This window comes from Pan paniscus, chromosome 10, assembly GCF_029289425.2.
Source record: "Pan paniscus chromosome 10, NHGRI_mPanPan1-v2.0_pri, whole genome shotgun sequence".
NCBI classification, from domain to species: Eukaryota; Metazoa; Chordata; class Mammalia; order Primates; family Hominidae; genus Pan; species Pan paniscus.
The window spans coordinates 134,042,375-134,069,211 of record NC_073259.2 but is presented as its reverse complement, the minus strand read 5'-3'; the positions used below and the strand labels follow the sequence as shown (position 1 = coordinate 134,069,211).

At 42.2% G+C, this 26,837-nt stretch overlaps 2 long non-coding RNA genes across 2 annotated transcripts in view; one reads left to right on the top strand and one right to left on the bottom strand.

Annotated features, from left to right (window-relative positions):
* Window positions 1-2,035, bottom strand: part of LOC130540689 (uncharacterized) — a 60,102-nt gene extending 58,067 nt beyond the window's left edge. The window contains exon 1 of the long non-coding RNA XR_008954681.1: window positions 1,676-2,035. This is a non-coding gene — a long non-coding RNA (uncharacterized LOC130540689). The remainder of the gene's footprint in view (window positions 1-1,675) is intronic.
* A 4-nt stretch (window positions 2,036-2,039) lies between these two features.
* On the top strand, window positions 2,040-26,636 carry LOC130540690 (uncharacterized). The gene is made up of 6 exons (XR_008954682.1): window positions 2,040-2,210; window positions 15,323-15,508; window positions 17,974-19,114; window positions 22,233-22,305; window positions 23,335-23,574; window positions 26,368-26,636. It is a non-coding gene; the product is annotated as an uncharacterized LOC130540690 (long non-coding RNA).
* Window positions 26,637-26,837: the final 201 nt, after the last annotated feature.

Below are 26,837 nucleotides of genomic sequence, written 5' to 3'. Positions count from 1 at the left end.
CTAGACTGTGCCCAAAACTTTATATCTTTTTCAATCAAGATATACAAAGGTGTTTTTCTGAATAAAAACCCTGCAAACTTATGAGATGAATGTTGCCTTTCCCCATAAAACTTAGAGGTAAGACAGATATGTTATCTTCAAAACATTAATCCTCCCAAAATTGTAAGCATCCCTTCTAATTTGATTTTAATTTGATTCTAGATGTAGGCAAAACACACTCCCGTAAACATTAAGCAGTAAAAAAGCACAATGCATTTTAAAGGACTGGGTTTTCACACTGGATAGAGGTGGCATGGAATCCCAGCCCATCATCACCACAGGGACTTTGAGCGCGTTGCTTAGCCAGGTTGAGCTGCCTTCTTTTCTCCTGTCAACTGGGTATTGTTAAGGTAAGAAGCTTCTCATCTCAACCAGGCTTCCAGTTAAGGTGAAGAAAATAAAAGCTCACTCTCCTCCTCCTCTCCCACTAATAAGAAAAAAATTCCGGCCGGGCGCGGTGGCTGACGCCTGTAATCCCAGCACTTTGGGGGGCCGAGGTGGGCGGATCACGAGGTCAGGAGATAGAGACGATCCTGGCTAACACGGTGAAACCCCGTCTCTACTAAAATATACAAAAAAATAGCCGGGCGTGGCGGCGGGCGCCTGTAGTCCCAGCTACCGGGGAGGCTGAGGCAGGAGAATGGCGTGAACCCGGGAGGCGGAGCTTGCAGTGATCGCGCCCCTGCACTCCAGCCTGGGGGACAGGGCGAGACTCCGTCTCAAAAAAAAACAAAGAACAAAATTTCCTGGGCATAAAACAGAAAGCAACCCACAGAAGGCTCTGAAATGTGGAGATTAGAAGGTGTAGCGGCTAGGGACCTCAGAATTCCAGGGAAGAGGAAGGATGCTGTTTACTTTTGCATCCTAAACACCCTGGCCCTCCAACCTAGGACCACCAATGAGCACAAAGACAAAAAGCTCCAAGAAAATGTTGTTCTAGGTAGACAGCCGACTGGGAGGAGGGAGGCGCTGCAGATTGATCTCTTTTAACTGTAACCACTCCTCTAACAGTTAAGGAGCGCCGCTTCCTCACACGAGCAGCTGGGCCGATGCCCCTCCCCACCTGAGTCCTCCACCAAGGGGCGTGGGGGGCTGGGCCCAGTCAACCAGCCTTTCCCAGAATTAGGCAAAGAATAGAAGGAGGTGGTGCCCCGCCCCCCGCCACCCCACCAGATACTGATCCCAAGGGGGCTGAGGGGTGGGACCTTGTCCAGCCACCAAGCTCAGCACTAAGCCCCCCAGTAAAGGGGGCAGGCTCCACCCTTTCCTAAACAGCACTTCCTGTAGCCCAGGAGATTGTGGGGTCCAACCCTGGCCCCTGGCCCCAGGGGCACCAAGAGAAAGCCAGCAAAGTGATGGGGACCCGCCTGGGCAGAGCCTGACAGCCAGCCCTGCCCAGCCCCGAGCAAAAGTTGCAAAGAGAAGGTTTCCCCACAAAGCCCCTCCTACAGGAGCTGCCGCCTGCAGCCCGTGAATTGGAGGTCTCAGGGGGACAACTAGCCTCTCCCAGCAGAGCAAATGCCTCACAGAGAGGGTACCTTCCCCTACCGCGCCCTGCCCCCGGGGAGCCTAGTGAGGACCCCTGGCCAGTTTTAAGAAAAAGGCCACACTGGCGTGGGGCCCCTCCCCTTCTTACTGTGGGAGAGGTCTCTCCGTTGGCCACGCCCATTTCTGGTAAACGTCACAAAGAAGTGTGCCCCTCCTCCTCCCTAGAAGCCTGTGGGGCCGAGACGCCCGGACCTGCCCGGCCCGAACTAGGCAAAGTCCAGCGAATAGGTGAACAGGTGGTGCCTCCTCCTCTCACAGGGCTCTGCCCCTAGGAGTCCCGGAAACGGGGGTGTCTTGTCCGCTGATGGTTCCCGCTAATAGGCAAACACCAGGAACGTGCAGCCCCTCCCCTCCGCTTCGCGCTCTTTCTGGGAGGAGCCTGGGGGGGAGGGTCCTGTCCACTGGCCCCGCCCTGCGCTAGGCGGAAGTCCCCAAAGTATCAGCGCCGCTTCGTGGAGCCTGGCGACTGCTTTGGGAAGTCCTGCTGGCAGGCACTCTGCCCCTGGGGGTGTGCAAAGAGTTGTCCAGTTACCTTGATCTTCTCACAGCCTCCTCCCCAGGGCACCGGGAGAGACCAGGATTGGAGGACGGTAAAGAACACACTTCCCAGAGGATTCTTGGAGGTAGAGTCAACAGGAAGGGGTGGTGAGACCTGCACAGACCTGCTCTGTCCCCTGGGCCTGGTGACAGATGACCTGGGTGTTGGGTGCAGCTGGGCAGGGACTGCAATTCTGTGTGTCCCTTTTTCTGGGAGCCACAGGAAACCCATGCCCTAATCCACATCAGACTACCACTTGTCCTTATCCTCCAAACGCAGCAAAATATTACACAAGGTCCAGGGCCAGGCAGGTTGGCCACCTCGCTCACTCATCACAGCTGTCCTCTGACCTGAGCAGGGCCGTTCTGTCTCAGACCTGGAGACCCCGCACTCAGGGCCTTCAGGAACTACCCGACCCACCAGGAGCCTCTCCTGGTGTCTCACAGGGATTGTCAATAGTTCCATTTTCCTTGAAGAACTTGTTTTCAGGTATGCACTTCTCTAAACACGTATGCATTATTTTTTCTATTTTAAATTTAACCACGTTGTTTTATTTTTAATCACATCTACATTTTGTAAATTTGGAAACGGGGTGATTTTCCATGTTCAGTAATGATAGCAAGCTTCCTTTTAAAATACGTTTTACTTTTTATCTTCTTTTTTTTTTTTTTTTTTGAGATGGGGTCTCCCTGTGTCGCCCAGGTTGGAGTGCGGTGGCGGATCTCGGCTCACTGTAACCTCCGCCTCCCGGGTTCAAGTGATTCTCCTGCCTCAGCCTCCTAAGTAGCAGGACTACAGGCACACGCCATCACGCCTGGCTGATTTGTGTATTTTTAGTAGAGACAGGGTGTCACCACGTTGGCCAGGATGGTCTCGATCTCCTGACCTCATGATCCACCCGCCTGGGCCTCCCAAAGTGCTGGGATTACAGGCATGAGCCACCGCACTGGGCCTAAAATATGTTTTTTAAGGAAACAAACAAAAAGCAAGTCAGTGTGATGAGGTGGCAAATATAGGACAAAAAATCATGAAGGTGTTTCTCAAACGAGCAAATTAGAAAAAAACTGTATCTCACCTTTCCCCCTACCTTACACATGGGCGAGTGGCAAATGTTTATTGAACAATTGCACATGTAAGCACCCTGCCAGGTCGTCTTTACATCCCCAACCACGTTACAAGGTGGATGTGATGATCCCTGTTGGTGAGGACACGGGAGCTCAGGAAAGCCAGCCCAAGGCTACAGAGCCAGCATTGCACAGTCAGATATCAGTGAGGGAGAAGGAAAAGAAAAATCATTTGGGAAAAAGTCAGACTGCAGAAGCAGTCGGCCTGAATAGTCACAGCAACAGGCAGAAATAAAACAACCTGGGAAAACACTCAGGCTGTACCTGGACAGATAAACAAGCAAGGTCCAGCCCAGAATCTCTTTGTTCTTTGTGATTAGTGAGCTCCCAGGAAAAATTTCCTCCCCTTTTCAGGCATATACACGATGAGAACTTGCACAGGGGAGCGGGAGCTTACCTAAAACAAACCCACAGTTATACAAACAAGAGAAGCTGTACTTTGTGCTTGCGTAGAGACATACCCACGGCCGCATAAGAGAAGGGGAGTTGCACAGACACCTTTACTGATAAGAAAAGTTACCCAAATAATTACAGGGAGGAGAGCAGTTTCTTGTAAAAAGCTTTTGAGGCCGGGTGCAGTGGCTCATGCCTGTAATCCCAGCACTTCGGGAGGCCAAGGCGGACAGATCACCTGAGGTCAGGAGTTCAAGACCAGCCTGGCCAACATCGTGAAACCCAGTCTCTACTAAAAATACAAAAATTAGCCGGGTGTGGTGGCACGTACCTGTAATCCCAACTACTCGGGAGGCTGAGGGAGGAGATTGGCTTGGACCGGGGAGATGAAGGTGGCAGTGAGCCGAGATGACGCCACTGCACTCTAGCCTGGGAGACAGAGCAAGACTCCATGTCAAAAAAAAAAAAAAAAAAAAAAAAAAAAAAGCTTTTGAATTCAGCTGTAAACTGGCAGTCCACTTGCACTCCCCTCTCCACTGCAGAGAGTTTTCTTCTTTCACTTATTAAATTTTTGCTCCAACCCCAAGTTTGTGTCCAAGTTCCTTAATTTTCTTGGATTTAGGACACAGAACCCAGGATACTAGTTCAGACAATGAGAAACTGCTAGGTTAAGGTGCATTGGTGAGACTGCAACATCAGGACCTGGGTTTTCCTGAAGGTTGGAGGGAGAGAGAAGCCAGTTCCCTGGCTTAATCTCTGTGGTTGGCCACCACCCACTTAAGTTTCAAGCCACATAGGATCAAATCCACAGAGACAAAGTTCAGGAATAGAAGCCTGAGCTCAACCACAGCAGTGTGGTGATAGGAATGACAGAGTGGGGAGATGCCACAATATCCAGTTATATGTAGAAAAAGGCTATTGTGTCAGCAGATGTTATAGAAAGGGCTGGAATGAACAGGCTGCCACACACTGTCTCTGTAGGAACAAGATTCACAAGGATACAAACAAATGCATTTATAGGAACTCACTAGGCAACAGCAATACCATTGCATTGACAGGTGTGCAGACATGTTTGTGCAGGGAGTAGAGAGAGAAGATGGGTAGCCAAGGAGAGAGAGAGAACAGCAAATCCCAGTGTTTCTTTCAGCACAACCTCTCAGGAACTCATAATTAATGCATTAATTCTCACACCCCTGTTTCTGGACTTTTGTGTGTTTCCTCACACTTCCTTTGATCTCATTTTCCAAAGGATAAATGAAGTCTAATGGAGATGAAGCACTGACATTTACAGAGGGTTAGAGACTAATGATATTAATGACATTCTTGTGGTTTGTCCAACATTATTTTTGTGCAGATTTCAATTCATGCTGCACTCATCCTGGGGGCAAAAGTTAAAGGTTTTCTAAAAAGCTACTAAGTGAATGTCTTAGTTAATGGAAAAGAAAATAAGTCAGTCCTTTTTTTTCTAACCTTGAAGTTGCAAAGATTGACAATGAACTCTGTAATGGTGCATTCTCCTCTTGTGTGGTTTTTGAAAGCTGAGTTATCCTTCCTGTAATGATTCTGCACCTGCAAACTATACGTACGTGTCTCATTTTGTTTCATAATAAGAAATCATAAACAAACCCGAAATAGCTTAGAAATAAATGTAAGCAATTCATGACTAGAAATAAATAACATCTCTCACATTTCTTCCCTAGAATAAATATCATTATTTACCCAAGGATGCCAACTATTTGCATGGTGGTGTTTAATTAGTCAAATTCATTTGTTTAATACATGTATATTGGGCTAGTGTCTGGAGACACAGTGGGCTACAAGGGAAGGGTCTCTTCCATTTTAACCCAATATCAACCTTAGAGACAAATATTAGGTCAGATATTTGTCTTCTGGAAGGTGGCAGCACAGAGTCAAATCTATGTCTCCCTAGAACAGTGAGTACTTCTTTAAAAAATGGAATCCATCATCAACATTTAAATATCAGAATATTGCATGTAAAAATAGTGTTTCCTTCTTCCCTTTGAAACACAGATTAATTCACACTGGGCCTATATTACTGCATGAAAACAGCTGACTGCAAGTGCTGTGGTTTGGATGTTTTTCCCCCCGCCCGCCCCCACCCCCACCCGCCAACCTCATGTTGAAATTTGATCCCCAGGGTTGGAGATGGAGCCTGTTGGTGTTTACGTCCTGGGAGCATGATGTGGTTTGGCTGTGTCCCCACCCAAATCTGATCTTGAATACTAGCTCCCATAATTCCCACATGTTGTGGGAGGGGCCTGGTGGGAGATAACTGAATCATGGGCGTGGTTTCGCCCATACTGTTCTTGTGGTAGTGAATAAGTTTCACGAGATCTGATGGTTTTACAAAGGGGAACCCCATTCACTTGGCTCGCATTCTCTCTCGTCTGCCACCATGTAAGATGTGACTTTTGCCTTCCGCCATGATTGTGAGGCCTCCCCAGCCACGTGGAACTGTGAGTCCATTAAACCTCTTTTTCTTTATAAATTACCCAGTCTTGGGAATGTCTTCATCAACAGTGTGAAAATGGACGAATACAGGGCATATCTCTCATGAATAGATGAATGTCCTCCCTGGGTGGTGGTGAGTGAGTTCTCACTCTCTTACTTTCCAGGAGAGTCTGCCTTCCTCAGTTTCTCTCTCTTGTCATGTGGTCTCTGCACACACCAGCTCCCCTTCAACTTCCCCCATGAATAGAAGCAGCCTGAGGCCCTTTCCAGATGCAAATGCCCAAGCTTTAACCTTCCAGTCATCAGAATTGTGGGCCAAATAAACCTTTTTGTCCTTTATAAACTACCCAGCCTCAGGCATTCCTTTATAGCAACACTAAACTAAGAGCAAGTGAGCGCCAGCCATTCTTTTCAGTTGGGCCACACGACTTTCAGTTCACTACCATCCCTAACTGACTGCTTCTTTCACTTAATTCACTTTTCAAACTAATATTATATTTAGTTAGCAATTTCTGAAAAAAATTGATTGCACAAATTTGTTTAATTATATCAGCAATCCACATTGCAAAGGAAAAATTAAAGAACATGCTACATGGGGTGGAGAGATCTTCCCTAGTCTCAGGTCCCAGCCCCTGAGACTTCTCCAAAATCAGGCTGCAGGATTCAGCACTGATAGGGCCAGCCAGGTAAAGCTTCTGACCCACACTGAGCTTTACAGATTGAAGTCATTTCAAGCTCCATTAAATAGCTATTCATGTTTGCCTGATAATGTGCATATTATTCTGGCTAAATACATCTGTTACGAGGAGCTGGTCTGCTTCAAACATTCTTGGCCAGAGAAAGGGCCAAGACAACATCTTCTAGTGATTAGGAAGATTATTTAAGCTGTTGAAAAATGGTTTTGTGGCTAAGAATCATATAAATCCCGATATTTTAACTTGAAGCAAGGTGCTGAGCTATTACAGTATTCAATTATCTAAATGCTACAATGCTACAAGGCAAATGTTTCCAGGTCTGACATATTAATCTACTTGACATTTAACAAATTACACTGTGTTTTTATAGAGTGACAGCCATTTGAGAAGGCCAGAACACATGTCACCCAGCCTGTCCCCTGCCTGCCCTGACCACCTCCATTAACGCACCTGTTATTGATATAAAGGGGACACACTTAAATGTTTCCAGAAGAAAAAGCCCCTGCAGCTTTTAGGAAAGATACCTCAAGGTCAGGGATTGTGCACATAAGGCTAAATCTGCCATGCCTTTCATCTTGAACAGATGAATTTTGGTACAATAACAGAATTACTTCATCTTCAGTAAAATTCCAGCCCATAGTCACTTCTCAGCTAAGTAAACCTTCTCTGTTAACTTTCCCTTACGAAAACAAAGGAGCAAGGACATTGGGACCTATGATCCATCTTTGCCAAGCCACATGTGACAATCTTATATGACACATGCAAAAGGCTCTATCTCATAACCACAATCTGTTAAACACCTTCTCCATGTAAGGCACAGCAAGAGGTATTTTGAATGCATTATCTCGTTGTCATCATAATAAAAGTAACAACAGCTAACTTTATTAAGGGCTTAGGATGTTCGGGCATGTACAACCCATGGATCATTGTGTTTAACATTTACAACAACCCTGCAAGGTGGCTGCTCTTACTATTCTGTTTATTAACTTTTACTATTCATTTACCAGTGAGGAAACTGAGGCTACAAGAAGTTAATTTGCCCCAAACCCAAATGTTTATAAACTAGAACTAGGGAATAAAACATTGTAGGAGCACGGGTCAGCATCAACTGCCATGTCTGTGAGCCACAGTGGACACCAACCCAGCCCAGCCTTCAGATGAAGGCAGACTTAGCCACCATCAGTTAAGAAATATCTGCAATTGAGCTTGCAGTGAGCCACAATCACGCCACTGCACTCCAGCTTGGGTGACAGAGTGAGACTCTGTCTCAAAAAAAAGAAAAAAGAAAAAGAAAAGAAATATCTGCAATCACATAAGACTCAGACTAAAGAAGAATCTGGGTGGCTGAGCCCAGACAGCCCGCAGAACCAAGGGAGACAATAAATGATCATTTTAAGCCGTTACATTCTGAGCAGTTGAATAAACTAGATACTACTAATATACCAGTTTTACCCATAAGGAAACTGGGGCTCTGGAGAGTTAATTTGTCTAACATCAAAGACTTGTCAGTGAAAGACCCAGGAAACGGTTTCAGGTTCCTCTGACTCAATGGCCCTTATTCACGCAGGTGCAATGTACGGGCCACTCTTCTTTGCCAAATGTATTTGAACATTCTATGCCAAATACATGGGATGTGTCTCCAAGACCGTCAGCCACTAAGCATGCATTATATGTAGGCATATGATAACATACACGTAAGAGTTTTGATATGTGGACATTTTAATCCAGCCTTATATAATTTCTAACTAGGAATTTATCACACCTGTGTTCACGTAAAAAAAAAGTAAAATCAGCTTATTAATGATAATGTTCAATGAAGACAGCACAAACACTATCTTCCATGAATCTCCAACCCACTGCACTGATTACAATTAATTTTTAAAACATCCATGCATCACAGAAGTTGTAATCTGCAGAGCAGGGGATTATTTTTCTTCGTTGGGTAAAAATCATGCCTCTCTCCAGTTATCAGAAGGAACAGACGGTGCATAGCACAGTAAAAATGAGCACAAACCACAGCCTGATTGCCAGCTCCAAATCCAAGAACTGTCACTGCCTCTGTGACTTTGAACACGTTTCTTTCATTTTTGAGTAATGACTTTATTGAGACATAATTCATGTGTCATAAAGCTCTCCTCCTTGAAGTATACAATTCGATGGTTTTTGTTATATGCACAGAGTTGTAAAACCATCACCACTAATTCCAGATCATTTTCATAACTCCCACTGTCCATTTCTGCAGTCCCCCAAGACCCTGCAAGCACTAATCTCTTTTCTGTCCGTATGGATGCGGTTATTCTGAATTTTACATATAAGTGGAATCATACGATATCATTCTGTGTCTGGCTTTTTTCACTTGGTGTGATGTTTTCAAAGTTCATTCATTTTCTAGCATGTATCTGAATTTTATTCCTTTCTATGGCTAAATAATATCTCATTGTGTGGATGATTATCCAGGCCATATGGGTTGTTTGCACTTTCTGGCTATCGTGAATAATGCTGCTGTAAACATTTGTGTACAAGTTTTGTGTGAACACGCTTTTGATTCTACCACATGTAGTGCTGGGTTATCGCTAGTGTAGGCATGTTTCTTACTCTCTGAGAACCTCCATTTCCTTGTCTGCAACGGGGCACAATAGCAGTGCCTCCTTCATGAGGTTGTTGTGAAGATTAAATGCATTAACTCTAGAGAAAGCATGTTAGGACCTTTTTCTATGATGCTAAACATTGTAGCATTTTCTCCCCAGCAGGTCTAGCATGGCCTAAGCTGTGCCTCCACTTCAGACACCTTCGTGCCTTTCCCCGTCGGCACACACAAGCCACACTGACTACTGGAACTTTCTAGTTATCTCTTGTCTCTGGGCTCTTTTGTTATTCCCTTGTCCTGAAACATCTTTTTTTACTGCTCTATTCTTGGCTGAATTTTCTCATCCTTTACATCTCAGACTAAAGAACTAACTGCCTCCTAGGTGGGCCCATCTCTGAGCACCCTGAGAACAATAGGCTTGTCTTTCTTGTTCTCTGATTATTTTCAATATAGCCCTATAAGGGCTGTCATATTCATTTCGCCTGTTCTCCCGTTTATCATCGACCTCTCCACTGCACCAGAAGCATCAGAAGTTAGAATATACGCCTTTCTCACTATAGGCCTTCTAGCCAAGGTGAGGACACATATTTCATGCTCAAGAAATATTTGTCGAATGAGTGAATTAGTGAATTAAAAATTTTAGGTGGCTGGGCACAGTGGCTCACGCCTGTAATCCCAGCACTTTGGGAGACTGAGGCAGGCGGATCACGAGGTCAGAAGTTTGAGACCAACCTGCCCAACATGGCAAAACCCCGTCTCTACTAAAAATACAAAAAAAAAAAAATTAGCCTAGTGTGATGGCGGGCACTTGTAATCCCAGCTACTTGGGAGGCTGAGACAGGAGAATCGCTTGAACCTGGGAGGCAGAGGTTGCAGTGAGCCGAGATCGTGCCACTGCACTCCAGCCTGGGCGACAAGAGCAAAACTCCGTCTCCAAAAAAAAAAAAAGAAAAAAAAATCTAGTGACTGCATATTGCGGGATCTGGCCAGCAGCCCGCAATGCAACAGGGCTCTCTCTTTGTTCCCAGGTGGATCGGCAGGTTGAGAAATAACAGACACACACAAGACAGTGAAAGCTGGGTCCAGGGGGGTCACCGCCTTCTGGTCCCACGGTGCCAACAATGCACTGGATATACCAGCATTTATTATTAAGTTTAGTGAGGGTGGGGGTAGGTTAGTGAGGGATTTAGGGTCATTTGATTATGAGGTGAGATGATCACATGCGGATGAAGTAATTCTTTAACATGACATTTGTATGCAGAAGTACAGTATACAGAGATAAGAATTTACAATATAGTGTGTGCGTCAGTAATTTCTAACAGAGCCTTAGAACAGAAACACAGTCTTTCCATAACCTAGGATTAGCAAGATATTAATCAGCAGTAACAATTGCAACAAAAGCGGGTTACAAACAATCCATGGAAACAGGACGTGAAGCTAGACAATGGGTTAGACCGGAAATTCTCAGAAGGGAGTATGCCTTAACCCTAAAGAGGCGTAGAAGAGCCATGGCAAGATGAGGACATTTATAGCCCTATCTTATCCATATGGACAGGCACCCCCCATGCGTCCGTTTATAGGCTCCCCACAAGGGTCGCATTCCATTCCCAGAGCTATGAACATCTGCTTTTCTGGGATAGGAATCTTGGTGATGTGAAACCTCCCTGACTGCACGTCCATTCATAGGCTCTCTCTTTGTTCCCAGGTGGACTGGCAGGTTGAGAAATAATAGACACACACAAGATAGTGAAAGCTGGGTCCCGGGGGATCACCGCCTTCTGGTCCCACGGTGCCAACAATGCACTGGATATACCAGCATTTATTATTAAGTTTAGTGAGGGTGGGGGTAGGTTAGTGAGGGATTTAGGGTCATTTGATTATGAGGTGAGATGGTCACATGTGGATGAAGTAATTCTTTAACATGACATTTGTATGCAGAAGTACTGTATACAGAGATAAGAATTTACACTATAGTGTGTGCGTCAGTAATTTCTAACAGAGCCTTAGAACAGAAACACGGTCTTTCCATAACCTAGGATTAGCAAGATATTAATCAGCAGGAACAGTTGCAGCAAAAGCTGGTTACAAACAATCCATGGAAACAGGACGTGAAGCTAGACAACCGGTTAGACCAGAAATTCTCAGAAGGGAGTATGCCTTAACCCTGAAGAGGCCTAGAAGAGCCGTGGCAAGATGAGGGTGTTTATAGCCCTATCTTATCCATATGGACATGTGCCCCCCCCATGCGTCCGTTTATAGGCTCTCCATAAGGGTCGCATTCCATTCCCAGAGCTATGAACATCTGCTTTTCTGGGATAGGAATCTTGGTGATGTGAAACCTCCGTGACTGCACGTCCATTCATAAGCTCTCTGCAGGGGGAAGCACATCACGCGCTGTTGGCTCATTCTGGCATCCAACCTGGCATTGTCTTTACAAAATCCTGCATGCAATTTTGTATTTACAATAATCAGGAGCATTTCATCTTTTACATAACATTCCATAGCAATAGTTTCAGGGGGTCTCCCTACAACTGCATAATATTTTGTTAGATATAATGTCTTACCAATTTTAACAATTATTTTACATTTATTATGGCTTTTTGGTGATTCTAATTTTATCTATTATAAATATAACAAAGTATTTTGAATGGACCTGTGCTGAGAGTCATAGAGGTCCATGCACAGACTTGGGTAGCACACACGCACTCATTTTAGTGATTCACAGAGAGGTGGAAGAAAGGGGAAAAGTCTAAGCTCATGCAGCATGGGAGGTGTGAGCTATGGGCTCACTGCACCCAGGGACAAGCTGGTCCTGGGACCCACAAACTCATGGGACCTCAGAGAAGTTTCCGGTACACCTGTAAGGCCTATTAGAAATTCTGAGAAATAACTGAGTCACCCTAGAATATTGGCTATTATTATTATATTAACCTTAAGCCCCATGGGTCTATACTAATGCTAAATTAAGATTACCCAAGGAGTGGCTTTTCTCTTTTTTAATATAAATATTGCCTATATATGGAATAAGCTTTAGAAAAGTAAATTTCTTTTTTTTTTTTTTTTTTTTTTTGAGATGGAGTCTTGCTCTGTCACCCAGGCTGGAGTGCAGTGGTGCTATCTTGGCTCATTGCAACCTCTGCCTCCCGGGTTCAAGCAATTCTCCTGCCTCATCCTCCCAAAATAGGCACTGGCCACCGCACCTGGCTAATTTTTGTATTTTTAGTAGAGATGGGGTTTCACCATGTTGGCCAGGATGGTCTCGAACTCCTGACCGTGTGATCCACCCACCTCGGCCTCCCAAAGTGCTGGGATTACAGGTGTAAGCCACCGCGCTTTTGACTAGAATTCAGAGTAAGAAATTCATCTTACGTTACACAAGTACACACAAGTAATTCAAGTAACATTTCAAAAATCTAAATTTATCTTAGTACCTGTAATAAGGTAGTAAGGTATTCTAATTCTCTGAGCTATTCTATTCCATCCTATCCCATTACTTTTTTTTTTTTTTTTTTTTTTTTTTTGAGGTAAGGTTCTGCTTTGTCACCCATGTTGGAGTACAGTAACACAATCATAGCTTACTGCAGCCTCAATCTACTGGGCTCAGGTGATGCTTCTGCCTTAGCCTCCCAAGTAGCTGGGACTGCAGGGGCGCACCACCATGCCTGGCTAATATTTCAAATTTGAATAGGTGGAGTAAGGCACTGGTTCAGAGGAAACTGTAGCAGCCTCTCTGGGGGCAGTTACATTGAGAAGTCCCTTCCTGCTGGAGGTTCCCAGCCTGAATCCGCTATTCCAGTGGCTTGGTGGGAAGCAGGAGACACCATGTAAACATATCCTTAAAAAATAGGAGAGGTGAACAAAAGACAGGCAGGAAAGACACAGATGGAGGCAGTGTGAGTGACAAAAACTCTGAACTCTTTTTTGTTTTTTAACTTCTACAAACTTTTCTATATACTCTGTCCCAGGTGGCTGGGCAAATACTTGAGCCTTGAAATGAAATCTTGGAGTATTCAGTAACTCGCACCAGCTAAATCAATCATGAATTGTGTAATAAACTTTAGCCTTTGGCATTTCAGAATTTCAAGACTTTTATTGCGGCAGCTGTTCTTATAGTTTATCTTCTAAGTTATTTGTGTTTTCTTTATAATCTGTGTATACTTTTTATAAAAGGAGTAATACATGAACCTCTGGGTTAGGGAATAGAGCTAGAATTGTATGTTTTTTGCTATATGCAAATGATAATTTACTTTGTTTCATATTTTTACTTTCAAAATTATTTTTAAAAGGTAGTATTTCAGATAGATGATATAGTGTTTAATTACTGTTTAACAAACATCATTGCTGTGTGAGATCTCCCAGAAAACTTGTAATCATGCAAACATTGTTTTTGTAAATTTTTAAAAATAAAATTTACCTTCATACTTGTTTAGCAATTATCAATATGTGGGCAAAGGACTCACACAGAAGATCTATTAAAGAAGAACTAAAGCTGCTATAAAGACACATGCACACGTATGTTTATTGCGGCATTATTCACAATAGCAAAGACTTGGAACCAACCTAAATGTCCAACAATGATAGACTGGATTAAGAAAATGTGGCACATATACACCATGGAATACTATGCAGCCATAAAAAATGATGAGTTCATATCCTTCGTAGGGACATGGATGAAATTGGAAACCATCATTCTCAATAAACTATCGCAAGAACAAAAAACCAAACACTGCATATTCTCACTCATAGGTGGGAATTGAACAATGAGATCACATGGACACAGGAAGGGGAATATCACACTCTGGGGACTGTGGTGGGGAGCGGGGGGGAGGGATAGCATTGGGAGATATACCTAATGCTAGATGACGAGTTAGTGGGTGCAGCACACCAGCATGGCACATGTATACATATGTAACTAACCTGCACGATGTGCACATGTACCCTAAAACTTAAAGTATAATTAAAAAAAATAAAATAAAATAAAAATAAAATAAAATAAAATAAAAAAAGAACTAAATATATTGAACAAAATTATACAATAGAATCAGTCTTTAAACAATATGACTACTCCAAACCTCAATATTACTAAATTTATTGTTTTGCTAATCTTGCTCCACATATTTCAATTTTTTTAAATGAGTTTCTCTAAGGACTTCTGTGAGTGAGAAGAGTTTGTATGTTTCTTTAACATTTTCATTTCTCTTCTTATGTTCAAATGCTCTGACCATTTTTCTTTGAGTTGTCTATATTGTTATTTCTGAAATATATTAGTTCTTTAGATATGTGAATTTTAATCATATCTGGTATATATACTATAGATATAATTCCTAATTTATCACCATTATTTTAACTTTATTGATTCATTTTAATTTTTAATATTCAAGTTTATGAAAATATTTAGTAATAACTTTTATACCTCATTAATTACTAAGTAGGAATATTCTTCCTCATATCTAATATATAGTCTGATATAATTCTTAAAAATATTTTTGCAGTCGCATTGTGCTTAGCTCTGCATTTCATCAGGAGTTTATTTTTCTAAGGCATGGGGTAGAAACCTAAATTTTTTTCCTGAAGTAGCAAAGCATCATTTATTGAACTGTCATCGGTCTATTCATACCACATTTCCCACTGATTTGAATATCGTCTTAATTGTGTGCTAAATTTATGAGTATGTGGATCTGCTGAATTCTGTGATATTGACCAGTCTATCAAGATCCATATTGGCATGATACTGTTTTAATTGCTATACATTTATAGAAATATATGTTATGATATGTAGCAAATCAACCATCCCTCACTATTATTTTTGTATTCTTAAAGTAATGCTGGATTGCAAGAATAAATATATCTCCAAATTTCAGTGTCTGAAACAAACAGAAGTTTGTTTCTCATCCATGTAACCAAGGCAAATGCTCCTGCTTGGCAGGTGGCTTCCTCCAGGCAGGAAATCTACAGCCCAGGCTCCCTGCATCTTATGGCTGCAATCACTTTGGATCTCATCGTCGCCTGCACCTTGCCATACACAGGGAAGGAGAAGAGATGGAGAAGGCAAAAACTTTCTGAAAGCCGTGGCTAAAAGCTGGCATGTGTCACATCAGTTCACATTCCATTGGTGAGAACATAGAATATGTAAGGCAAAGAGAAACCCAGGAAACTATCGCGTGCCGTTCTTAGATCTCTCCATCCCTAGCTGGTCTGCCTTCTTCTCTCCACATTTCTGAGTTTTTCTTCTTTCCTTAATTTACAATGTCCAGGGTGTTTTAGTGAGAGGAATCTTCTCTGTCACACCCCGCACAGCAGTTTCTCCATATCCTTTTAATATATTCCTTTTTTTGTGGTTAGAATTGAAATAATGGTTACTACTACCGAAACCCCTAAATAATAAGTACCTTGATGGAAGGGAAAAATGCAAATGACAGACTTCTAGCAAAAGTTAAAAACAAAAATAAGAAAGAAAGAAAAAATAGGAAAGAAGAAAGAAAGAAAGGGAAGGAAGGAAGGAAGGAAAGAGAGAAAGAGAAAGAACAAAAGAAAGAAAGAGAAAGAAAAAGAAGAAAGAAGAAAGAGAAAGAAAGAAAAGAAAGAGAAAGAAAGGAGGAAAGGAAGGAAGGAGGGAAGGAAAGAAGGAAGGAAGGAGCTGTGTATAGTGGTACAAAGAGGAATCCCATGTTGGGATGAGAATTTGAGAGTCTTAATTCACTCCCTTATAGAACTAAAGTCACGAGCCCTCAGTGGTTAAACTTTGAGGAACGTGATATCTAATTATCAAGGTATTAGCATTCCAGGTCTGTCTTGTAGCTTTAACAACTACAAAGTACAGACACAGACATGGCCCAGTATTGTCATCTGAGAGCAGGTGGTGCATGAGTGTGAATTGGTAACTTGGGAAGAGGAGCCAAGTAGAACCCTACATGAAAAGGTGTAGCATCTCCTGTAATTGTGCACAAGGCAGAATGTGGCAGCTTCATTCTCTACCACCATTCTTTACCCCATTTCAACAATATCTAAGACTGGTGGGCCTGTGAGGAAAATATAAGATCTGGACAGATGGGATGAGGACATCTGGGAGGAGCCCCGACTCTCTGAGATTACCCCTATACCTCACTCCGTGCCCCCAGCCACATCAGTGAGGTGTTTCTTCTCATTTTCAAGCCCATTTAACTAGGACATGGTTGAGATATCAGGGACAGTTTTCTAAACCAGATTAAAGATCCTCTCTGCCTGTTATTTCCAATCTGTGCTGTGAGGACCCAGGATTAATTGGAGAGCTGGGCAGGTGGCAGATCTCATAGAATTAGTGACATCACAGCAAGCCCAAGAATTCACAGAGCAAAGCCCAAAATAATGTTTTTTCACTGCTTATCAGTAGATTCCAAGTGAAATGAAATTAACTTAGTTGATTAGGTTTTCAAGAGTTTTGGTGACAGAACCCACCCCCTCCTCCATATTTACTGATGAAGAACCCATAATTTTTTAGCCTCTGAGGATTTAGCCTCTGACAGGAACCAGGTATAGGAATCAACAGGAAGGAGGCATGTGTGTGATGTCTCTAAGTGTGTATTTTGAAGAAGTCAGGATTGGAGTTCCCCAACCTCTCTTCCTCTTTTTAAAATTTCCAAGTGCAATGGCCCTGTCAGTACTGGATAAGTAAAGGAAATTTCCCTTGCAAGGTGAAACCAGATTAGTGAACTCAACACTTCTAGGAAATATGAACAAATGGGGTCCCACAATCTCAATGATCCTAGTATTTATCTTTCTAGCCTAATAAAGAATAATGTGTACCCCAGGGAAGGAGACCCTAGATGCTTATACATAAGCCAAATAGAAGGTGAGATCCTCTTCCTTCATGAGACCGAATGAACAGCTCAAGATTCCACAGCCACCCACATATTCCCAACCACCTGCGGCAAGCCAGAATAGCAGCAGAATATATAACTTAGGTAAAGAGAGAGAAAAAAGTCAAAGAGACAGAGATAGAGAGAATTAGAGCTATATAAATCACCAAGATATTTAGTATAATTTTTTTATTGGAGAGGTAATTTAACCCTTTTCCCATTTAGAAAAAAAAGAAAAGTACAGCTCACTGCCGGCACTCATTTAATTTTACATAAACACATTCTTTGAGGCTGAAGCCAATCTGACTGATTTTCAATGTGAAAATAGAATATAAAAACTGTTATTGAAGCTATTTCTAAACAGAACTAACATCAGAATCGTCTGAATAATCAGAATCGTCTATTTCAGAAAACTCAGATTCATCAAATAATATTCGGCCAACAACTGTTCCAGAGTGATGTTAACATCACGTGTAGAAATGTTACATTTTCTGGGATTTGATATTTTCCGTGATCAAGAATTACTATATTTTGTAAATGGAAATACCACTACTAAAAACGGAATGCTATGAATAAATGATGTCTTTTTTCCCCAAAGTTGATATACCAGAGCAATGCGAAAATAATAAAAGCGAGATATTATGTGGCAGTTATCTCGGGGTAAAGGCTGCAGCCGCAAGCACCACCGGCAATCCGGCAATCATTCTTTTTTTTTTTTTTTTTTTTTTTTTTTTTTTTTTAGTGGAGACGGGGTTTCACCGTGTTAGCCAGGATGGTCTTGATCTCCTGACCTCGTGATCCGCCCGCCTTGGCCTCCCAAAGTGCTAGGATTACAGGCGTGAGCCACCGCTCCCGGCCTGGCAGGCATTCTTGAGGCAAACGGGAAATGGGGTAAGTTACACAATCGATACAGCTCCGTCATCGCGGTTTAATCACTTTTCCACGTACCATGTTTCCTGACAGGTAGAACGATCGGCCTGGGCCTCCGTTTTTCATTCTACAAAGACTGAAGTGCATGAACTGTCCTCTATAGAATTGTGGAAAAAGTTGTTTTTATTGAGTTGTGGTTATCTTTGTCTTCATGGTCTAATTACGGAAATAAATGCTTTTCCGAGTCTCCGAGGATGGTCTGCCCTAGTCCAGCTCTCTGCAGTGTCTTTCTGGGTTTTTCCTCAGTGAACGGGAGGAACATTGGCAGCACTTGTGGTCTGCACCAAGAACTGAATCGAATTTCCATGTGTTACTGAATGTTCACAAAGACCTTGTACAGCGAGTGTTACTATCTCTGGTCAGTGATTCATCTCAAGGCTCAGAAAAGTCAAGTGTCTTGTCCAGGGACACTTAGTCAGAAGTGAATCCAAGGTTTAAGCTCAAGTCTGCCTAACTCTGAATTTCACAGCCTTTTGCTACATATGGCGAATTATATCCCTGAGCACTAAAGGCAGACTCCAAGGATCTTTTCTCTGCAATCATCATTCTGGCCATAATTTATGAAAAGCAACCCAAAGTATGTGATGTCATAAAAAGTACTATCTATGAGTTTACCCTTCCAAAAATTGAACTGAATTCTGAGCTCTAAATTTGGAATCAAAAGAACTTTTCTCTGCACTAATCATTTGGAACATCACTTAAAGAAAACAACGAAAAACTGGTGTCCCCTGAGAGAAAGCAATACAAAGCATTATGCATAAAGAAATCCTTCCAAAAAATAAACCAAATCCAGTCAAATCTCTAGTTTTGACTCCTAGCTTACCGGAAATACGTGATGGGAAAAAAATGAAATGACACCACTATGATTCAATCAGCCAAATCCAGCATATGCAAGTTTCTACCAGATAAATGGTTTAGTTTCTTCCCCAGACAAATGGCACAAGGAAACGGAGGTAAGAATGGGATGCTGTTATAGATTTAAAAAGATTTAAGAAAGTATAAACTAAATACACTATGTGCATCTTCTCTGAACGTGCTTCAAACATATCAAGGGGTCAATGAGCAGTTTTGAAACAATAAGGGAATTTGAACACTGAATGGTTGTCAGAAGATAGTAAGAGATCATTATTAATTTTACTAGACATAATGATGTTCTGATTTTGTTTATTTTTTAAAAACAGTGTTATTTCCTTTATAGATACATCATATAGTATTAACTAATGAAATGCTTTGATATCTGGAACGTTTAAAAAATATTCCCGATGGAGTAAGTGCAAAGAAACAGGTAAGCAAAATGCTGATAATTGCTGAAACACATGATGTGTACCTGGGGCTTCATTTACTATCTCTTCATTTTCTATTTTGATATTTGTTGGACATTCTCATAAAAAGGAAAGTTATGTTTTATTTTCTCATAAGCTAGTAATGAAATAGCCCTAAGTAACTGATATTGTAGAGACAAGAATAGGTGTAATAGAGCTTAAGGTTTTCATTTAAAAAACTATCTGTAGACTTCAATGGATCTTAGGTGGCATCCATGCAATAACACTCGTGGAACATGCAGGACAGGTGTGGAGCTCCATCTTCACGCAGCGACATTTTTTATGCTTCTGTTTTCCCTAAGAGTGGAGTGAGAGGATGATTATTTTATATCATAGACTCCTTCCCTGCTATACTTTTTTTAATTATTTTACTTTCACTTCTGGGATACATGTGCTAAGCATGCAGGTTTGTTTACATAGGTATACATCTGCCATGGTGGTTTGCTGCACCTATCAACCCATCATACAGGTTTTAAGCCCTGCATGCATTAGGTATTCGCCCTAATGCTCTCCCTCGCCTTTCCCCCCACCCCCTGATAGCCCCCAGTGAGTGATATTCCCCTCCCTGTGTCCATGTGTTCTCATTGTTCAACTCCCATTTATGAGTGAGAATATGTGGTGTTTAGTTTTCTGTTCCTGTGTTAGTTTGCTGAGAATGATGTTTTCCAGCTTCATCCATGTCCCTGAAAAGGACATGAACTCATTCTTTTTTATGGCTGCATAGTATTCCACGGTGTTATATGTGCCACATTTTCTTAATCCAGTCCGTCATTGATGGACATTTGGGTTGTTTCCAAGTCTTTGCTATTGTAAATAGTGCTGCAATAAACATATGTGTGCATGTGTCTTTGTAGTAGAATGATTTATAATCCTTTGGGTATATACCCAATAATGGGACTGCTGGGTCAAATGGTATTTCTGGTTCTAGATCCTTGAGGAATTGCCACACTGTCTTCCACAATGGTTGAACTAATTTATACTCCCACCAACAGGGTAAAAGCATTCCTATTTCTCCACATCCTCTCCAGCATCTGTTGTTTCCAAATGTTTTAATGATTGCCATTCCACCTGGCGTGAGATGGTATCTCATTGTGGTTTTGATTTTCATTTCTCTAATGACCAGTGATGATGAGCTTTTTTTCATATGTTTGTTGGCCGCATAAATGTCTTCTTTTGACTTTTATGTGGAAACAAATTTAACTGCACAGAGAGGTGAAAATTAATTAATAACTTTTAAAGTAATTCCCTAAGTTTCTAAGGATCTATATGTTTCCATCTGACTTTATTTTATTTAAGCTCTTGATTGATGCTGCATTTGGAGCAGGTTCATGAACATGAATAGAGTTAATCTGGGACAGATTTCCCTCATTTGATTTTTTCACTGTTTCCATCACAGAACTTATTTCATGCTCACTATGTTTGCAGGCATTGAGCTTGGTACTGGAGCCACAGAGCTGGATCAGACAGACTTGTGCAAATATTTCAGGTTTTTCTTGTGGGGGGGTCATATTTATAGATAAATAACAGTAAAGAGTGACGGGTTCTTATGAAAATGCATACACAGTGAAGTAGAGGGTGAAAAGGAGGGATGTGTCCTATGAGGAGGAAGAGTGATCAGAAAGTGTAAGGGGATGTGTCTGTGTCTAGACATATGTGTGTTCACGTGTGTGCGTGCTTGTGTGTACTGCATGTGTATACGTGTGGCCATGCACCTGTGTGCATGTTCATGTGTGTGTGTGTGTATGTGTCTGTGTTGAGGACTAAATTGGGCTTATGGAAGCAGGGAGCCACTGATAGGTTTAATTAGAGACTGACATGATACGATAGTTTAGGTGGATTTCTCTGAGGGCTGTGTTGAGGGACAGTGGGGAGGAGAGCTAGAAGGAAGAAAAGGACACATGCATAACAGAAGCAATATCTGTCTATGGGATGGTGGAAAGAATCAGAAAAGACTTAATAAAACATGTGACACTTTAACTGAATCTTGAAATAGACAAGTGTTGGAGGAGGGAGTTGGACCAGATACTTCATGCAAAGGGAAGAAAAGTGCACAAACAAAATATGAGAAACAAGGCAGACAGGCATTTTTTTAAAATTTTCACACCCACTGATAGACCAGTGATGCATTCACATCGTCTGCATTCATGATCAACAAAAGTGCTTTCCCAGAACATGAACCTCAACCCAAGTGTCACCTCAAGTAGTGTATGCATGAACTCAAGCATTAAATTAGAATTGATTTTTTTAAAAACTCACACAAACAGATGTATTATTTAAAAATCTTTAAAGCAGGTTTAAACAGTTTTCAGGATTAAAAGCAGCCACTATTAGAAAGAATAAAAATACATTTGACATAAATATAAGGAGCCTCAATAGAACCTCCTGTACCCAGTCATTGTCAATGCCACATCCATTCATTCACCAGCCCTTATATCGATGCTTGCTGGGCTCACTTACCACGATCAGCACCTGCATGTCCTTACCTGAAAGCTTGCCACTCAAATGTGCTCAGTCTTACCAGTGTGGCTGGGAGTGTTGGGGATTTAATGTCAAGGGAAACAATCTTCCATCAATGAATGATGAAAGTTAGTTTTCACAACTTCCGGTCCCCTTGGCCCTCATCAAAGGGCTTCAGGAGGTGAGGTTTGGGCTTTTTGCTATCCTCCGAGTTTCCACGGTAGTTTTAAGCACCATTGCCCGTGGTAATGGCTGACATTGATACTGCACTTTTTTTTTTTTTTTTTTTGAGATGGAGTTCCCCTCTGCCACCCAGACTGGAGTACAGTGGCACGATCCTGGCCATTGCAACCTCCACCTCCCAGGTTCAAGCGATTCTCCTGCCTCAGTCTCTCAAGTAGCTGGGATATGGGCACCTGTCACCATGCCCAGCTAATTTTTTTAAAATTTATTTTTAGTAGAGATGGGGTTTCACCATGTTGGCCAGGCTGGTCTCGAACTCCTGACCTCAGGTGATCCACCCACACTTTTTATTGTTTGCCTACACTTTCTAGACTTGCTTCATCAGCCTACTCCCTTTCTGGTTGATATGGTTTGGTTGTGTCCCCACTCAAATCTTATCTAGAAGTGTAATCCCCAAGTCTCAAGGGAGGGACCTGGTGGGAGGTGATTGGATTGGGGGGTGGTTCCCCCCATGCTGTTCTCATGATAGTGAGTGAGTTCTCATGAGATCTGATGGTTTTATACGGCAGTTTTCCCTATTCTTGCTCACTCTTCTCTCTCCTTCTGCCATGTGAAGAAGGTCCTTGCTTCCCCTTCACCTTCCACCATGATTGTAAGTTTCCTGAGGCCTCCCCTCAGCCATGCACAACTGTGAGTCAATTAAACCTCTTTCCTTTATAAATTACTCAGTCTCAGGTCGTATCTTTATAGCAGTATGAGAATGGACTAATACACTGGTCTATCCTTCATCCAAATTAACTACCTGCACTGCAGTCCTTGTCTCAGGCTGTGCTTTGAGGGACCCCAACTATGACAGCCACATTAGAATGCATCACATACTGCAGTGAAATTCTAGAGTGGGTGTTGTCAGGTGGTGATGATTGTTAGATATGTTAGTCTGTTTTCAGGCTGCTGATAAAGACATACCTGAGCCTGGGTAATTTATAAAGGAAAAGGAGGTTTAATGGACTCACGGTTCCACATGGCTAGGGAGGCCTCACAATCATGGCAGAAGGTGAAAGGCGCGGCTTACAGGGTGGCAGCAAGAGAGGAAATGAGAACCAAGTGAAAAGGTTTCCGCTTATAAAACCATCAGCTCTTGTGAGACTTATTCATTACAATGAGAACAATATGGGGGAAAATGCCCCCACGATTCAATTATCTCCCACCAGATCCCTCCTACAACACATGAGAATTGTGGGTGCTACAATTCAAGATGAGATTTGAGTGGGGACAAAGTCAAAGCATATCATTAGATAGGACACTGGAGAAAGGCAAGAAAGAAAAGACATCTGAAGAATGAAGGGAGCCAAAGAAATGCCAACATTTTGCTTTTTGAAGAAAAGCTAAATTAAAGTCAAAATGGATTTATCAATTTCCTTGGGTTCGTGAATGTACAGAACTTTATTAAGGTAAGTCAAAACTTCTCTTTTTATACTTAACCCAACTCAAATTGGCTTATGTAGGGGAAACAAGAAATCAAAACCCAAAGGAACATGCCAGTTCAGGAATATACAGTTAGCTAAGCTTCTTACTGAACCAATGAAATCACAAAGCATGCATGCAGATAGACCACAAGTGACTATAGTGCGGTAGTTTATTTCAGCTCTATTTATCTGGAATTAATGCTACACCATCTGACATATTAAGCAGTTATGCATCATGTATCAGTAGTTACATCTTCCAGTGCCTCCTACAGTTGCCCCTGATGGTATATCTACTCGAAAGTATGTAAGTGCACTCACATTCTTCAACATTTCCTCATTAAAGCCAGATGGAATTGGGCTTCTTATACTTGCTATTCATTCATTTAATATTATCAGAGTGTCTACCATGTAGTAGGCATTTCTGTAAATGCTGGGGATATCTTGATAACAAAGACAAAACCTTTCCCCACATAGATCTTAAATTTTAGTGCGAAGAGAAAGACAATGACTATTTTGAAGTTACGAAGGGAATTTGCTGATTTGAATGCCTACTTAGGAGATTCAGAAGTGGTTGGATTTAGGTGCTTAGATTAAGTCATCAGGAATTTCCACCTTCTACCCATAACAGTGAGCATCTGAAACTTACAAAACAATATTTCCTATTTTATTTTACTTCATTTTATTTTAGAGACAGGGTCTTGCCTGTTGCTCAGGCTGGAATGCAGCGGCACAATCATAGCTCACTGCAGCCTCAATTTCCTGGGCTCAAGGGATCCTCCCAAAGTGCTGGGATTACAGGTATAAGCCACCATGCCCGGCCAAGATACTCTATTTTTAATTTACAGTTTATATCAAGACACTGAGCCAGGGGAATTTGAAGCCACCCATCCAGTGGTCTTAGCATCTTTGCTCACACACTGAATGACTTGATGTAAATGACTGAATCAGACTTGTTTGCTCAAAGCTGACACCACCGAGCAAACATATTCTCTCTTTCTCTGGGACAACACCTGATATGGTCTGGCTCTGTGTCCCCACCCATGTCTCATCTTAAATTGTAATCCAAATTGTAATCCCCACGTGTTGGGGGAGGGACCTCATGGGAAGTGATTGGATCATGGCGGTGGTTCCCCCTGTGCTATTCTCGTGAAAGTGAGTGAGTTCTCATGAGATCTGATGGTTTTATAAGGGGCTCTTCCCCCTTCATTTTGCACTTCTGTCTCCTGCTGCCTTGTGAAGAAGGACATGTTTGCTTCCCCTTCCACCATGATTGTAAGTTTCCTGAGGCCTCCCCAGCCATGCCAAACTGTGAGTTAATTAAACCTCTTTCCTTTATAAATTATCCAGTCTCGGGTATTTCTTTATAGCAGCATGAAAATGGACTAATACAGCACCTATCTCCCAGTATTGTATTTTCACAATGGAAGTTTTAATCCAGGGATGTCTAATCTTGTGGCTTCCTAGGCCACACTGGAAGAAGAATTGTCTTGGGCCACACATAAAATACACTAACACTAATGATAGCTGATAAGCTAAAGAAAAATCACAAATAAATCTTACAATGTTTCAAGAAAGTTTACGAATTTGTATTGGGCTATCCTGGGCTGCGTGCAGCCATGGGCTATGGGTTGGACAAGCTTGGTTTAATCCATAGATGGAGCATTCTACACAGCTCCCTTAAAGATGTTGCAGAAGTGCTGACTCTGTGTCAGGCACCGTGTTCACCACTTAGATGTTCGTTTAATCCTTACAAAAGAGCCATGGAGCATGGACTGTTATTGTGGCAGATGTGTTAGCTTCCTGTGGTTGCCATAACAAAATACTACAAACTGCGTGGCTTAAAACACCAGGAATTTATTCTCACTGTTCTAAAAGACGGAAGTCTGAAATCCAGGAGTCAACAGGGCTGTGCTCCTTTTTGAGGCTCTAGGGAAGAATACTCCCTCCCCTCTTCCAGCTTCTGCTGGCCACAGGTGTTCCTCGGCTTGTGGCCGCATCACTCCAATTGCTGCCTCCATCCCACATAGCCTTCTTCCCTATGTGTGTGTTCTCACATGGGCTTTGTATAAGGATATCAGTTATGAGATTTAGATCCTACCATAATCCATCATGAACTCTACTGCACTAATTATGTCTACAAAGGCCCTATTGCCAAATAAGGTCACATTCTGGGGTTTCAGGTGAATATAAATTTTGGAAGGACACTATTCAACCCAGTACAACAAGTAAAATTTAAAAAGGCACCCTATTACCTTGGCATGTTATCTCACTTGATTTTTATAACAGCCCTGTAGATTAAACAGATAATATGTTATATTCCCACTTCTAGATATCATCACCCATTATTTGAGAGAATGGAAATGAAGTTCAGGGCTGTTAACACTCCTGCCACTGAAACATCCCAGGCCAGTGACCTTTTCATGTCTGACCTAACAGGTGGTTTCCAACCACAGTTACTTGTGACATCATTCCATCACTCCCCATACACATTCCCTGTAGATCAACTTATCTGGCCCTACAATTATAGTTACAGGGAATTTTACATTCTTCATCTTCCACAGGCAACTGAATCTTCTGGGACAAAAAGCATATGTTCTCCCATAGTAATAAAATTTCTCGTTTTTAGCCTGGCACGTGACTGCCAATAATAACACTTCCCAGACTCTCAGGTGTCCACGTCTATCCAAAGGGAAATATAGTCAGTGATAACCTCCAGACATAGATGAAGCATGCCACACCTTATAGTCACTTTATGGGGTTCATTCTCCCTTCCCGTAGACTGTCATGCTGTCATCATGGCTGGATCTGATACGGCCACCGTGGACCTTGAGGTGACCTCGGGAATGGAGACAGTGCATGGGAGAGAATCACATTGGAAGGGGCCTGGGTTTCTGAAGACCCTGTAAGACAGATCTCCTTGCAGCCCTGACTGCCCACATTAGGGCTTTTATGTTAGGGTGAAGTTACCTTGCATTGTCATATAAGCAATTGCTATTTGTGGTGTCTTGCAAATAAACCTATTCTGATCTAGTATGTTTCCTAAAAAACAAAAGTTTGAACCCAGCTCTTTACATGTTACATGTTCTGAATACAAAAATAAGACCCAGTTTCTGCTCCCTAGCAGGACCCAAAACCCCTCAATGAAGGCATACACCATAGGAATAATCTCACAAGTACTTTAGCCCCCTACCTAACGCAAACCTACTGTTCATAACTGGATTTTCTGAGAGTGGAGACCAACCCAACTG